The sequence below is a fragment of the Eurosta solidaginis genome, chromosome 1, assembly GCF_040869045.1.
Source record: "Eurosta solidaginis isolate ZX-2024a chromosome 1, ASM4086904v1, whole genome shotgun sequence".
In the NCBI taxonomy this organism is placed as follows: domain Eukaryota; kingdom Metazoa; phylum Arthropoda; class Insecta; order Diptera; family Tephritidae; genus Eurosta; species Eurosta solidaginis.
In genome coordinates, this window is record NC_090319.1 from 334,271,499 (window position 1) to 334,284,848 (window position 13,350).

Genomic DNA, 13,350 nt, shown 5'->3' on the forward strand with positions numbered 1-13,350 from the left:
TCCACACAATATATTTACGATAGGAGCACTATACAAGCGTAATACTGTTCCGCAGTTCATCCGTTTTTTTGGAAGGAGGAAATACTTTAAGGATCAACCGAGTTGGTAATCCTCAGTGATTCACTCTGTAGCAACGACCCTCTCCTTGTGTCTACACACAGACTCTTGTTGTTCTACCCATTAAAAACTAACCTCTCACAACCCACGCATTTTCTGCACCTGGGATTGCATTCGACACTACTTTGGATATGGAAGCGCGATACGTGAGGTCTTTGGCTACTTTCAAGTTCTTAGGCTAAGCAACCTCTTCGCGAGGAGAATGTTTATCACGTAACTTTTGACCGGATCGCATCTGTCACTTTCACAGGTCATCTTATGGATGACACTACGTGGGGATAAATCGCTTTGTATTACTTTCACCCTCTTTATCTGTGGCTATGCGAAGTGATCGGTAACGAAAAGGCATGTATCGTGTATGTGCACACAATATAGAGAGCTCGAATTTTAAACCTATGCCCATTCTGTGGAGATATCCTTAGAATTAGCTGTAGCCGCTTAAAAACTGTGTCAGGTAGAAGTTGGTCCCTCTATATAGTCGCTTTAATCATGGCTACAGGTCGAGAATATGCTCCGTGGTCCACTTCCCAGCAGCACTGCAGATCCGTTGCTGCTTCATGTGCCTTCGCGGCAGGAATATCTCAGCATTTTTCTTCTCGGAGGTTATAAATTGGTTTCCTCTCCTTAGCAAGAAGATGTATTGGTTTGACTGTCGCAATAAAAAGGACATCGTCTGCAAAAACTATACGGTATGCTTGAGCAATTCGTAGCGCCCCTCTGCGTAGAAACGAGGTAGTAGCTGTTCGTTACTTTTGCAATTTCATTGTATTCGCACAAATTTCTGCTCTGAACAAAAGTATAGAGTCCGAGGCGGATGCAAGCAGTTTTGACATATATAACATTCGCTCGCCTGTGTTTAGTATTTTTCGACTTAGGTTTGAATTGGTCTGCGCAGTTTTTACGCAGGATTTCGAAAGTGTTCTGAGAAGGTTGATATGATATCTAGCCTATCTAGCTGCGTGATTATACTTGCTGTTTTCCAACCATCATATTGATGATGGTAGAATTTCGTCTCTTCGCGAAGATCAAAATCTCAGTTGTCGCTTTCGCAAGCGGAAGTCCATGGTCATTCATCCATATATATACACTGCACATTACTTGGTTTAGTTTATGCTTGCACTTCCGCGCTGTAATTAAGGCAGCCATGCCGTCTGCGAAAACGACAAGAAGAGTGCTTTCTAACATGTGCAAGTGAAGTGCATCCGTGTAACAACAGCTCACTTAACGTGACTGTGTACCATTTCTTTTGGGGGGTAGACACACATCACTAAAATGTCTAAAATTGTTTTAGACGAGGATTGTTTAAAATTTTGCACCAAATTTTTAACTGTGTACATATTTTTTCCACAGTTATATCCCTCCAAAAAATCGTGCGATTAATCCCTAAAGAGATTGGTCTCCGATTGATCTCTTTTGTCTACATTTCGGCATAATGTATACCCTATAGTCACTTTCGGGTACAGTTGGGATTGTCAGTTTGATACGTATGTAGCCATTTAAAAGAAATATTTAAAAAGAGTAAGGAAGTCTAAGTTCGGGTTAAACCGAACATTACATACCCAGCTGTACACTTGAAATGCTGTTGTTATTTGTTTTGTGTGCTTAATAGTGTTACAAGGCTGCGCAATTTTACAAATACATATGGTTCTTTTTCTGAACAAATTTTCGTTTAAAAGAAGCAAAAAGGATACAGAAGCTTACGCCAATTAACTTGAGCGGATAATAATGCAGTTTTCCTTCATATATGGGGATTTCCCTACTGTTTATTTTAAAATAAAGATATAACAGAACAGTAAACATAAACACACAAGCGCCATTATACTAAAAAGCGTTATTACAAAAAAAGGGATGAGTTATTAACAGAATTTTCCAACTTTTATCTGCGCACTTTTACAAATTATTTTATATAAAGAAGGCGATTTAACCAATTTAGTCCATTTTTACTGAAAATATTTCTTGCTAAACACCAAATTTTTCGTCCAGTTATGGCTCCAGAAACGTCGGGAAATACATTGTAAGAAAGGGGCAGTGCCACGCCCATTTTTTCAAGATTTGAATTTTTTCCCATTTCTTGTTATAATGGCACAAAATAAGATTGGTACAAAAATATTTTTCGCTAAGATTAAACTCATTATTTTTGCCTACGATCCTTTTTAAAGTCGTTTATCTAAAAGTAGGCGTGTCCTTTACCAATCTTATTCATTTTTACTAGAAATATTTCCTGCTATAAGAAAAATATGCGTACCCAATTTTGTTACGATATGTAAATTTTTCTTCGAGTTATGGCTCCCAAAACATTGAAAATTGCTTAGAAAAAAAGGGGCGGTGCCACACCCATTTTCAAAAATGTTAGTGTTTTCCAATTTAATGTTATAATTCAATTTAGAAAGTAAAATTATATTGACACAAAGCTCTTTCTCGCTATGATATAGCTTATTATTTTCGTCTACGATCCTTTTAAAAACCTTTTATATAAAAGTGGGCGTGGTCTTTAACCGATCCCATCCATTTTTTCCAGAAATATTTCCTGCTATAGGAAAAATTTTTGCACCCAATTTTATTACGATCCGTTAATTTTTCTTCGAATTATAGCTCCCGAAACATAGAAAATTACTTAGTCATAAAAGGGCCGGTGCCACGCCCATTTTTTTCAATTTGATGATTTCCTATTTATTGTTATAAATCCACTTGGGAATTGAAATACCATTGATATAGAGCTTTTTTGCATAAAGATATAGATTATTTTATTGGTCCACGACCCTTTTAAATATCTTTTATATAAAAGTGGGCGTCGTCCTTAACTGATTTCGCTATGTTTTCTTCAAAGCATTCCTTATGGTAAAGGCAACTTCTCTGCCGAATTTTGTTACGATAGGTTTAACGATGTTTGGTTTATGATTAATAATATTTGTAAAATTTATTTTATTACAAGTGGGCGGTGCCGCGCCCAATTAAAAAAAAGTTTCCAAGTTTTTATCAAGAGTCTCAATGTCAATCCATGTTTCAAATTTCAACATTCTAGGTGTATTATTTAAATTAAATAATCAGTCTTTTGTGTTTTCAAAAATGTTATATATATAAAAAGTGGGCTCGGTTATCATCCGATTTCGCTCATTTTCAACACCGATCTATTCTGGCTCCAGGTAAGCTCGTGTACCAAATTTGGTAAAGATGTGTCAATATTTACTCTAGTTATCGTGATACTGATAATTTTGATATATGGAAATCTATATCTATCCTTCCTTCCTTTATACCTGTACAACCAACCGTTATCCAATCAAAGTTATAATATCCTGTGTACAAGTACAGCTGGGTATAAAAACGGTAACGAATTGAGTAAAATAAAATAGATTACAGGTAATTGAATCGAATAATTTAAGGAGAATTCGGAGCCCTATACCGAACTTTAATTACTTAACGACTACGACGGAGTTAGGATTAAATTTTCGGAGAATATTTTTTATTCCATTTTGAAAAGCGGGAGTAACAACTTAAACCAAATAGATTTGGTGGCTTGGAAAACCCTTCGATTGTGTTTCTACTGTGAAAAATGCGCCTGGGCCTTATTTGAGTCCTTATAGAACCGAAAAAAGTACTAGTATTCATATGTTCTAATATGGGTACAAGGGGAATTCGTCCAATGGGTACAATTAGTCTCTCCATAGGATATGCTCAAACAAAAGGGAACAGTCCAACTCAAATAAAAATATCAAAACTGGCATTGGTGGCATACTCCTTTGAGATGCATTCCGGATTCATCCTAGACTAATCGCATTTCTTGAAGGGATATTTGATATGAAAGAATATGCCTTAAATACATGCGAAAGTGCATTGAACATATGCAACTGTTGTTATATTGTAATATGCACACAATTTTGAGAATAATTTTAAATAGCACACACACACAAAAACATTCTTGTCTACACCACCCTTTTTGTTAATATTTATGTCCAATTGTTATGTTGCATGCAAGTTGCTGCTCAAAATCGTCATCACATTTTTATGCATCCTTTATATTTGTTTTTTTTTTGCAATTTATAAATGTATTGCTTTGCATTTAGCAATGTGTCGTTATGCGATTCAAAATTCAAACAAGGGAACAGTAAGCAGTCAAATACGTATGTATGTATGAGTGTGGGTGTGTGTATACATGTAGTTATGAATATGTAGATACAAGTTTATCGCGTCCTCGATTCCAAACGATTTTCAGTGCGGAATGATAGCAACGACAACGATGATTACAATTTCGACCGTCTTTGAGTGGAGCAGAGGAACGCAAACTGCCCTCCAAGTAGTGCTTCTGGTCCACAAATATACACATGTATGCATGTACATACCTACATACATATATTTAATAGCAAAGCTGATATACAAATTTGCATTTAACTATATACTCAGTGGCGGGTTTTGTGTGGGTGCCTTTATGCTTATGCGCGCAAGCTTTTGCCTTAATGAGAGGCTTGAAGCACTTGATATTAAATGTCGCTGTTGCCTCAATTGCATTCGCAATGCATTTAAAGATATATACAGAGGCATTGCGCTAAAGAATCGAATCAAATATGTTGTTTTTGCTTGATTATAGTGCAAAAGCGCGTTCAAAATATGTATGTATGTGTATGTGTTTGTATGCATTGCATATATGCATATGTACATATACACACTTTCGGTCGAAATCTTAGTAGTGCTTTAGCTTCATTTCATTTAAGTGGCCAAGTTTTATTAATCACAATAATTTTTCGGTATCCACTGTAAAATCCATTATACTAAGAAATCAGTTTTAACACATGTAAACACTTGTTAGGCTTACTTTGTTCCAGCGGCTTCTTAGTCAGTCAAAATCTGAGTGGTGCGTGAACAGGTATACAAATAACTAATATTATCGTGACTATCTTTGTGATAAATTTAAAATAAAATAATTTAAAAAAATTGTTAGATTAAAAGGTTTTCATTTTTGCTTTTATCGGCCTATTGATAAATGATTCAAGGTTAGATTCGAGCTCAAGGCCAGAACAATAATCTCTTTCTAATGATGATTATTGTTATTTTTTAATTTTTCTATAATTGAAAAATTGTATTTTGGTTTTGGAATAGTATGCAAGTAGGAAATTTTTTAGACAACCTGCCATAGCTGCGCGGATAGATTCATTTCGAAGAGTGCTAAACCTTCATCACCAGTGAGCTTTAGGCACGCTGCGCTAACCAGTTAGCTATACAGCGGTGTTTTGTTTGACTGATAAATTGCTACTTCTATTCCTCCTTACCTTGAATCGTTAAAAGGCTTTATTAAACGCAATATTTTTATTAAGTAATAATAATACTAAAAGATAAAAAATAATTAGGTAGGTCTTAGGTATTAGTCGTCACACTCCTCATCAATCTATGCGTTTATCAGACAAATAAATAAAAGCGTGGGCCGCGTCAAATTTCTATTTATATACATATATATGTAGAAGTAGAACCAACTGAACCTTAATCAGGTTATGCTACGCCTAACGTTTTTAGTTGGCGACCACCGTGGTGTGATGGTAGCCTGCTCCACCTACCACACCGTATGCCCTGGGTTGAAACCCAGGGCAAAGCAACATCAAAATTTTAGAAATAAGATTTTTCAATTAGAAGAAAATTTTTCTAAGCGGAGTCGCCCCTCGGCAGTGTTTGGCAAGCACTCCGGGTGTATTTCTGCCATGAAAAGCTCTCAGTGAAAACTCATCGGCCTTTCAGATGCCCTTCGGAGTCGGCATAAAACATGTAGGTCCCGTCCGGCCAATTTGTAAGGAAAATCAAGAGCAGCACGACGCAAATTGGAAGAGAAGCTCGGCCTTATATCTCTTCGGAGGTTATCGCGCCTTACATTTTTTTTTTTTTATGTTTAACGTTTTTAGATTGATGGGGAGTGTGATGACTAGTACCTAAGACCTACCCAATTATTTTCTATCTTTTAATATTATTATTACTTAATGTAAGTATTGTTTTCAATAAAACCGTTTAACTTACATTTTTTTTTTAATTATTTTGTTTTCAAGTTTTTATTTAATTGCCTATTATTACTCATTCTATTTAGTTCTTTTTGTGCCTCATTCTTACAAGGACTCTTTCCTGACAATTTTTTAATAATTGTAACTCCTCAACACATAATCTTTCCAAAGACCTTACTCGACTCTGCGCCCCTTAATATTGTGCCTGCTCGAACTCCAAAGTATTTTGGTGTTACTTCCACCGGACCCTATGTAATACTTGTTCCAAATTGGATCACAAGTACGACTTTTTTGAACATCTCAATCCTTGCGACACCTAACGCCATTTTTTTTTCATAAAGCGGTTTCTATTTCTGTATGTAATGTGTGTTCCAAAAATGAGCCAAATCGGACCATAAATACGATTTTTTTTAAATATTTCGATCCATGCGCCACCTATCGCAGTTTTTCTTATTATTGCATTGTCATCGGGTTCTGAACCATATTCCAAGTTTCAAGCCTGTAGCTTATCGGAAAGTTACATACATTTCAATTACAAAATTCTGTTCGCTACACAGAGTCAAGCTAAATAAAACAGTGAGATTAGTTTATTTATGTGATATTCTATAGCTAATGGTCAAATTTTCATTACTCCTTATTCAGTAGTGTCGCGAAAGATGAACTGGACACCTGAGTAACGTGCCTTCATAAAAAAATTAATCGCTGAAGGCTTATGTGGAAGTGGAAAATATAATTGGTTGCTCACCAACAATGGTACATAATGCCATCAAGCGCCAACCAAGTGCCAAATTGTGTGGATGAAAGCCAGATATTTCAGTAGGTGAAGTTAAGTCCGTCGTCAAATACTCAAAGCAGTTTCAATTTGCGGCTGCTTCTGAGATTTAAGTTGGCTTAAAATTGTTGTCAAGCTTTCAGACTGTTCGTTGACGTTGGCATGAGCACGACCTGGGTGTCCGAAATCCAAAAAAAGTACAGTTGTTAACTTAAACGCATGTACAATAGAGTCTTCGATTTGCTAAAGAACATTTGAATTGGTCTTTGGCCAAATGGCGCATCATTTTATAGTCGGATCAGACGAAGAATATTATGTCTGTGAGAAGACGGCCACCTAACACGAATATTATCCGAAGTATGCAAAAAAAAACTGTACATGAAAGTTCCAGTATTAGGGACTTTAATTAGTTTAGGGAAATTATGGCTGGCGCTTCATATGTTGATACGAAAATTATGCTGTCATATGGCAGAGACGAAGTGCTACTTTTTTAGATGGTCCAGCAAGACAACGACCCCAAATTTACGTATTGGTTTCGATTTCGGTTGAAAGATAACAACATAATGTTAACTCAATGTCACTTCTCTGTGATGCAATTCTAAAGAACAAAGGTCATGCACCTAAATATTAATTTAAATACTAGCCAACGCCCAATGAAAATAACTAGAAAAAACACGCTTTCTAAAAAATTTCCTGCAAAAAATAGTGCGACTAATCCCTAAAGAGATCGGTCTCCGATTGATCACTTTTCTCTACATTGGTGCAGTATTGATCCCCTCTAGTCCTTTTGGGTACAGTTGGGACTAGGCAGGTTGAAATCTATTTACCCCATTTTAAGAGACATAGAAAAAGCGGCAACGAAGTGAGTTAAATCAAAGAAATTATAGGTGATTAATTCGAATTATTTAAGAAAATATTTGGTGCCCTATACCGAAACTAAATTATTTGGATCATATGTTCCATTATCGTCGCCCCATATCTCTTGGAATGAGTTGGCGCCTTAATAATCCTTTTACATAGATATTTCTAACAATCCTTAGTAAGTTTTAATATTGTATTCAAAACGTACATAACCTCGTACCTACCATAAGAAATCTAACACTTTTTGATGAGTAAAGGGATTATCTTCATTCGTTCGCATATCGGTACAAAGGGGATTGGTCATATCGCTCCCGTTCGGGTATAAAGGGTACAATTAATCTCTTCATAGGACATGCTCAAACAAAAGGGAACAGCTCAACGCATACACAGAGATCAAAACTGGCATAATTCGCATACTACTTTGCGGCTCATCCCGGATTCATCGTAGACTAAATGTTTTTTTTTTGCAGGGTTATGTCAAAATTTTACTTACAATTCATTACACCAATAAGTTTTTGACTGCGCAAAATTCGCTCATCGCTTGTTTATTGTATTAAAATACTGTGGCTAATATTAGCATCAATATGTTATTAGTAAATAATCAAAACAACAAAAACAGCAAGCAGCCACTCTTATGTACATTAAGGCAATCAAACCTTACGTACATAGAATGCAACGAAGAATATCTCACATACACATATGTAGTCATCAGCTAAGAGAATAAGTAGTTGCTCACACATACACACGCATATACGTAACCCAGCACGAAATAAACTGTTCTCGAACACATGTTCGCGAGACGAGTAGACCTTATGAGAAATGGGCGAACGAGAAAACCGAGAGTACAAAAACAGCGCAAACTGTGGAATCAGTTAATCAGTTTGATTTAAGCACGCTATTAGTTGTAAAGAATAATTGTGAAGTACTACTCCCAAAGTCTAAATAAAGACCATTTTGCATTACTGAATATTGGATTTATTTATTCGACAATTCAGCGATACGAACGTTAGCAGAATGTGCAAAATAATCCAAATTTCCAAAAATTAGCTACAATACAATAGAGTTTGAAATTCTTTTACGATTTGATAAGATTATCATTTGTAAGTATGTTCACTACTAATATTTTACCCACAGCTGTGCATATAATATACTCATAAGACTTACCAGCATCAGATGCAAAAACTTAAATCGTTTTGGTTTTTGCTCTTTGATTAATGCAAACATAAGTATACATGTGTATACGTATACAATGCTCTTATGTACATATGAATATAAAGTAAAAGCGTATAACTATATGGATTGTACTGCAATATGCCCAAAATTATTGAAAGAAATATAAACGAATTTTATATTTCATATAAACATTCATCATATACATATGTTTAGTCGTCTATCTTTATGGCTTTAACCTAATTTTTCTTTATTTTTGAATTTGTCAGTTTAGAGCCGTCAGCAGTACTAAAGGATTAGTAAGTCGCTCATCATTCTACTTTGCATGCTTTTATGTAACATATTTGAGGCACTTCAAGTAATAAGTTAGATGCAAAAGAAGCTTCTCATTAAATTCAAATTATAATTAGATATATTTTGGATACTGTGAAGTGTAGATCAACCGAACTTTTTTTGTATGAATTAAGGGGGAACAACTCTATAATTAAATTAGGCTTGGTCAGTGATAGAAGATGTAGGAAGTGCGGGTTGGAGGAGGAAACGATCGAGCACGTTTTGTGCTCATGCCGTGCACTTACCAGGCTAAGACTCCAGCTATAAGAGTGATACGGTTGTCAGATCTTTAAGCGACAAGTGGCTTAGGTCCTAGAAAGCTTATAGTATTTGTCAAGAGAACGGAGTTATTTTATAACTTTTTGAAAGGGTTTTTCAGTTTGATCGTTAAATTAAACTTCTGGTAATACTACGAACTCATTCAGTATATGTGAGATCCTCATGGACCGGCCAGTTCAACAGAACCTAACATAAGCGGGGATTGCCCTTATTGCCCTTAATTGAATTTGTAATTTATTTAATAATAATTTGGGAAAATTTTAAACAACGTGGCATCAGGACGGACAAGGCGACAACTGTTTCCATTATAACTTGTAAATCTCTTCAAAGCCTTTTCCTCCCGGATGTTTCTCTCCTAAAATGGTTGAAGTTTGTTCGATTTTTTATTTTAATACAAATTTGGTATGAAGTATTGTACTCGTACTGCATACGAAGTGCAAAATACTTCAAACAAATTTCTAAAGACTTAGGCAAGTTGATAATTTTGTTCCCATTCTGCGGCCAATCTATAATTCTAGTATATAATTAATTATAGGTGCATCGCTAGGGCTTCTAAAGAAGAAGTGTAGGCTATTGAAAAAAAAAAAATGGCAAGGCCTCATGCAGGCGAACTCAAATTTTATATCGCGAGCAAATGAACGAAAAGTTTGCACATAGTTTGTTGTTTTGTTGTAGTTATAGCGCGAGACCCAGCAAATTTAAATATATGTGTAGTTTTCTTTGATGATATTCAAAGTGTTTACAAAAACAAACGATTAAATATGCAAGGAAGGCAATTGGGATAAGTTTACAACAACTTAGGCATGACGTGTCTGAATGCGTTTGTAACACTTCAACCATCGTAGGGATGCGGGTTCGAATCCCACTCCCGGGAGAAAAGGCTTTGAAGAGATTCACAAGTTATAATCGAAACTGCTGTCGACTTGTCCGCCCTAATATCACGTTGTTTAAATTTTTTCCAAATTATTTAATACAGAATATTCCTGTTGCACTAGTAACTTATATTGAAAGTGTTTACAAAAACAAGACAGAATATTCAATTAGCGCTAGCTTGTTATGATAAATTATTGACGTGTTATAGGTTTATTTTTGAAATGCTATCACTTATCGAAAAAATATAAAGTTGTAATCGTAATTCTGTCAAAAAAATAGCGATTCGTTTTCGATTTGTTATGAAAAAAATGTTGATAATTTGTTATCGTAAAAACCCCGCTTTTTATTGCCTTACAATTTTAAATTTTTTATCGACATTAGTATCGAAATGTTTTCGAAAAAATATCGATTTGTCATGGAAACTAAACCGAAACATTATCAATTTTTTATTATAAATTATCAATTGTTATCGAAAAAATCACGTTTTGTTTTCAAAAAATTATCGATATTTTGTCGGTAAATTTTTGAGCATTGATATTCCATCAATATTTTCCAATAGCAAATTGATACTTTTGCAATTACAAATTCACATATATTTTGTAAAAAGTCAATAACTAATCGATATTTTTTCGATACCTTATCGTTAAATTTTTAGTAACAATTCCATATTTAATCGCTAACAACTAATACGTCTTTTTTTCAATAACATATCGAAACCCAATAACTTTACGATAATAGATATATTAAGTTTTTCAATAAAACATTGATGACATTTTAATGAAAAATCTATATTTTTGGATAAAAGATTGATGTTTAAAAAAAAAAAAAACGGTATTTTTTCTATAAAAATTCGACAAATTTTTAATGAAAATTCAATATTTTTTTCGATAACAAGTCGATAATTTATATCTCTTGTTTTCTATCATGTATGAATCATATATTCGAAAATTAATCGATAACTTTTTGATAACAAATCCGTAATATTTCGATAGCACATCAATAACATTTTATAACATAAAACATAACATCTAAATCGTAGCAAAAGTTTTTTCGATAACATATTGATGACATTTTAAATGGATATTTTTTTATAAAAATCTATTTCTTTTGATAAAAATCGATTGCTTTTGATAAAAAAGCTCGTCGATAAAGTTTGATATCGATAGGTAATTTATAATCCTTCGATCAAAAATCGCTAGCGCGTCTATAACTCCTTTCATTTTCTTTCTCTATTTTCCTCTCTCCTTATATTCTTTACCTACCCTTCCTGTTCTATTCTTTACTCATTAAAAAATGCATGTCGTATTTCAGCAAGCACGATATTTTTGTTCTGCTCAAATAGCGTCAAAATCTAATGATGCGGCAAATTTATACAGTGTGGCGTAATTCTGCTAACAAAGTTGTGATTAGTAAAAAAGTGAAAGAAATCGTAGCAGTTTTCATTTTTGTGATAAACCAACGAAGCCTTATATATGAACATGGAACGAATGGGTACCGGGGATGCTCATGCACGAAGCTTTACGTGTGTTAGTGCACAGGTATAATTTTTGAAAATGATTCGTTAGGTATACCTATGGCCAGGTTAAGGCTCGAGCTATTAAGGGCAGGCTACGATGCAAATTCTCGTCTCAGTTCTTTAAACTTCATTTCATCTAAGGCTTGGAGGATACCCACTTGCTTACAAATAGAGAGCATGCCGCATATGGTAGTTATATGAACTCGAGGAGAGGAGAGCGCTATTGACATTTAAATCGATTCCTGATGGCTTTAGTTAACTATGTTCGTCAGGGTGCACCTGGCTGTTTTTCTACAACTTTTGTGTAGCGGCGGCTGCCTTGGTGTGCTGACAAAACTCCCCGTAGGTTATTGATTTTGATGGTCCTTTGATGGTTCGGTAACAGGCACCATCTTTAGAATGATTTAGTATAAAGATATTGAACCTTTTAGACCATAACACCTCATAGTTTAAGTTGAACTGGCCGCTCAATAAAGACTTTACATAGACTAAACGTGTCCATAGTGTTACCAGATTTTTGTGAAGATCAAACGAAAAAACCCCAAATTAGGTACCAATTTATAAGTTATTAAATAACTACGTCCTCTCTGTAAATACACGCAGTTTTTTGTTTGGGCGTAGCATAAAGCTAAATTAAGATAAGGCATCTCAGCCGCCCCTATAAGTTACTCTCGAACTCACGAGTGCAGGTGATGAGCACAGAATGTGCTCAACCGTTTCTTCCTACAGCTCGTACTTCCTATTTGTATACTATATACTTCCTATTGTTACTGACGAGGTCTGACTTATAAGCACGTGACGCCAGATGGCAGAGTTCAGTTAGCATACCCATCGGGCCTTAAGTCGTCTCTCTTTAGAAATATTAAACATTTTGTTAGTCATTTGAAATTTTGCAGCACTGTGCTTCTTTTCATGCCAGTCCTGTTTGATGGATCATATGCCACTCTTGTCTCCTCATGATTTCTCCCAAGTGCATTAGGAAGTTTGGCGTCGATTCGTCGAGTGCTGCATCCACCTATGCCAACTCATCAGCCTTTTCGTTACATTCTATTAATTTATGACCAAAAACCCAGTATAGGTGTATGATCAGACCTGAGAAAAATCTCTCTTGGTATTCTAGGACTATTCGTGATGAAGTGCTGTGTGAGATTATTGCCTTGATCGCCGCCCAGCTGTCAATGCGTATATGGACGCACCGATGCTTTAATATGCTTCTTCCAGAATTTTTGCTGCTTTCTTTATGGCCAAAACTTTTGCCTGAAATATACTGTAGAGCCTGAAGGTTCTACTCATATCTGGATCGACAGTAGAAGAGAACACTCCCGTTAATTTGGAATCATTCGTAGAGACGTGTATATTATATTCTCTTCGGCTCAATTGCGGCCTCAATATCTCTCTCGAAACTCAGGCACGGAGCCGTGTAGTCCATTCGTTCTATATTTAAGGACTCTATG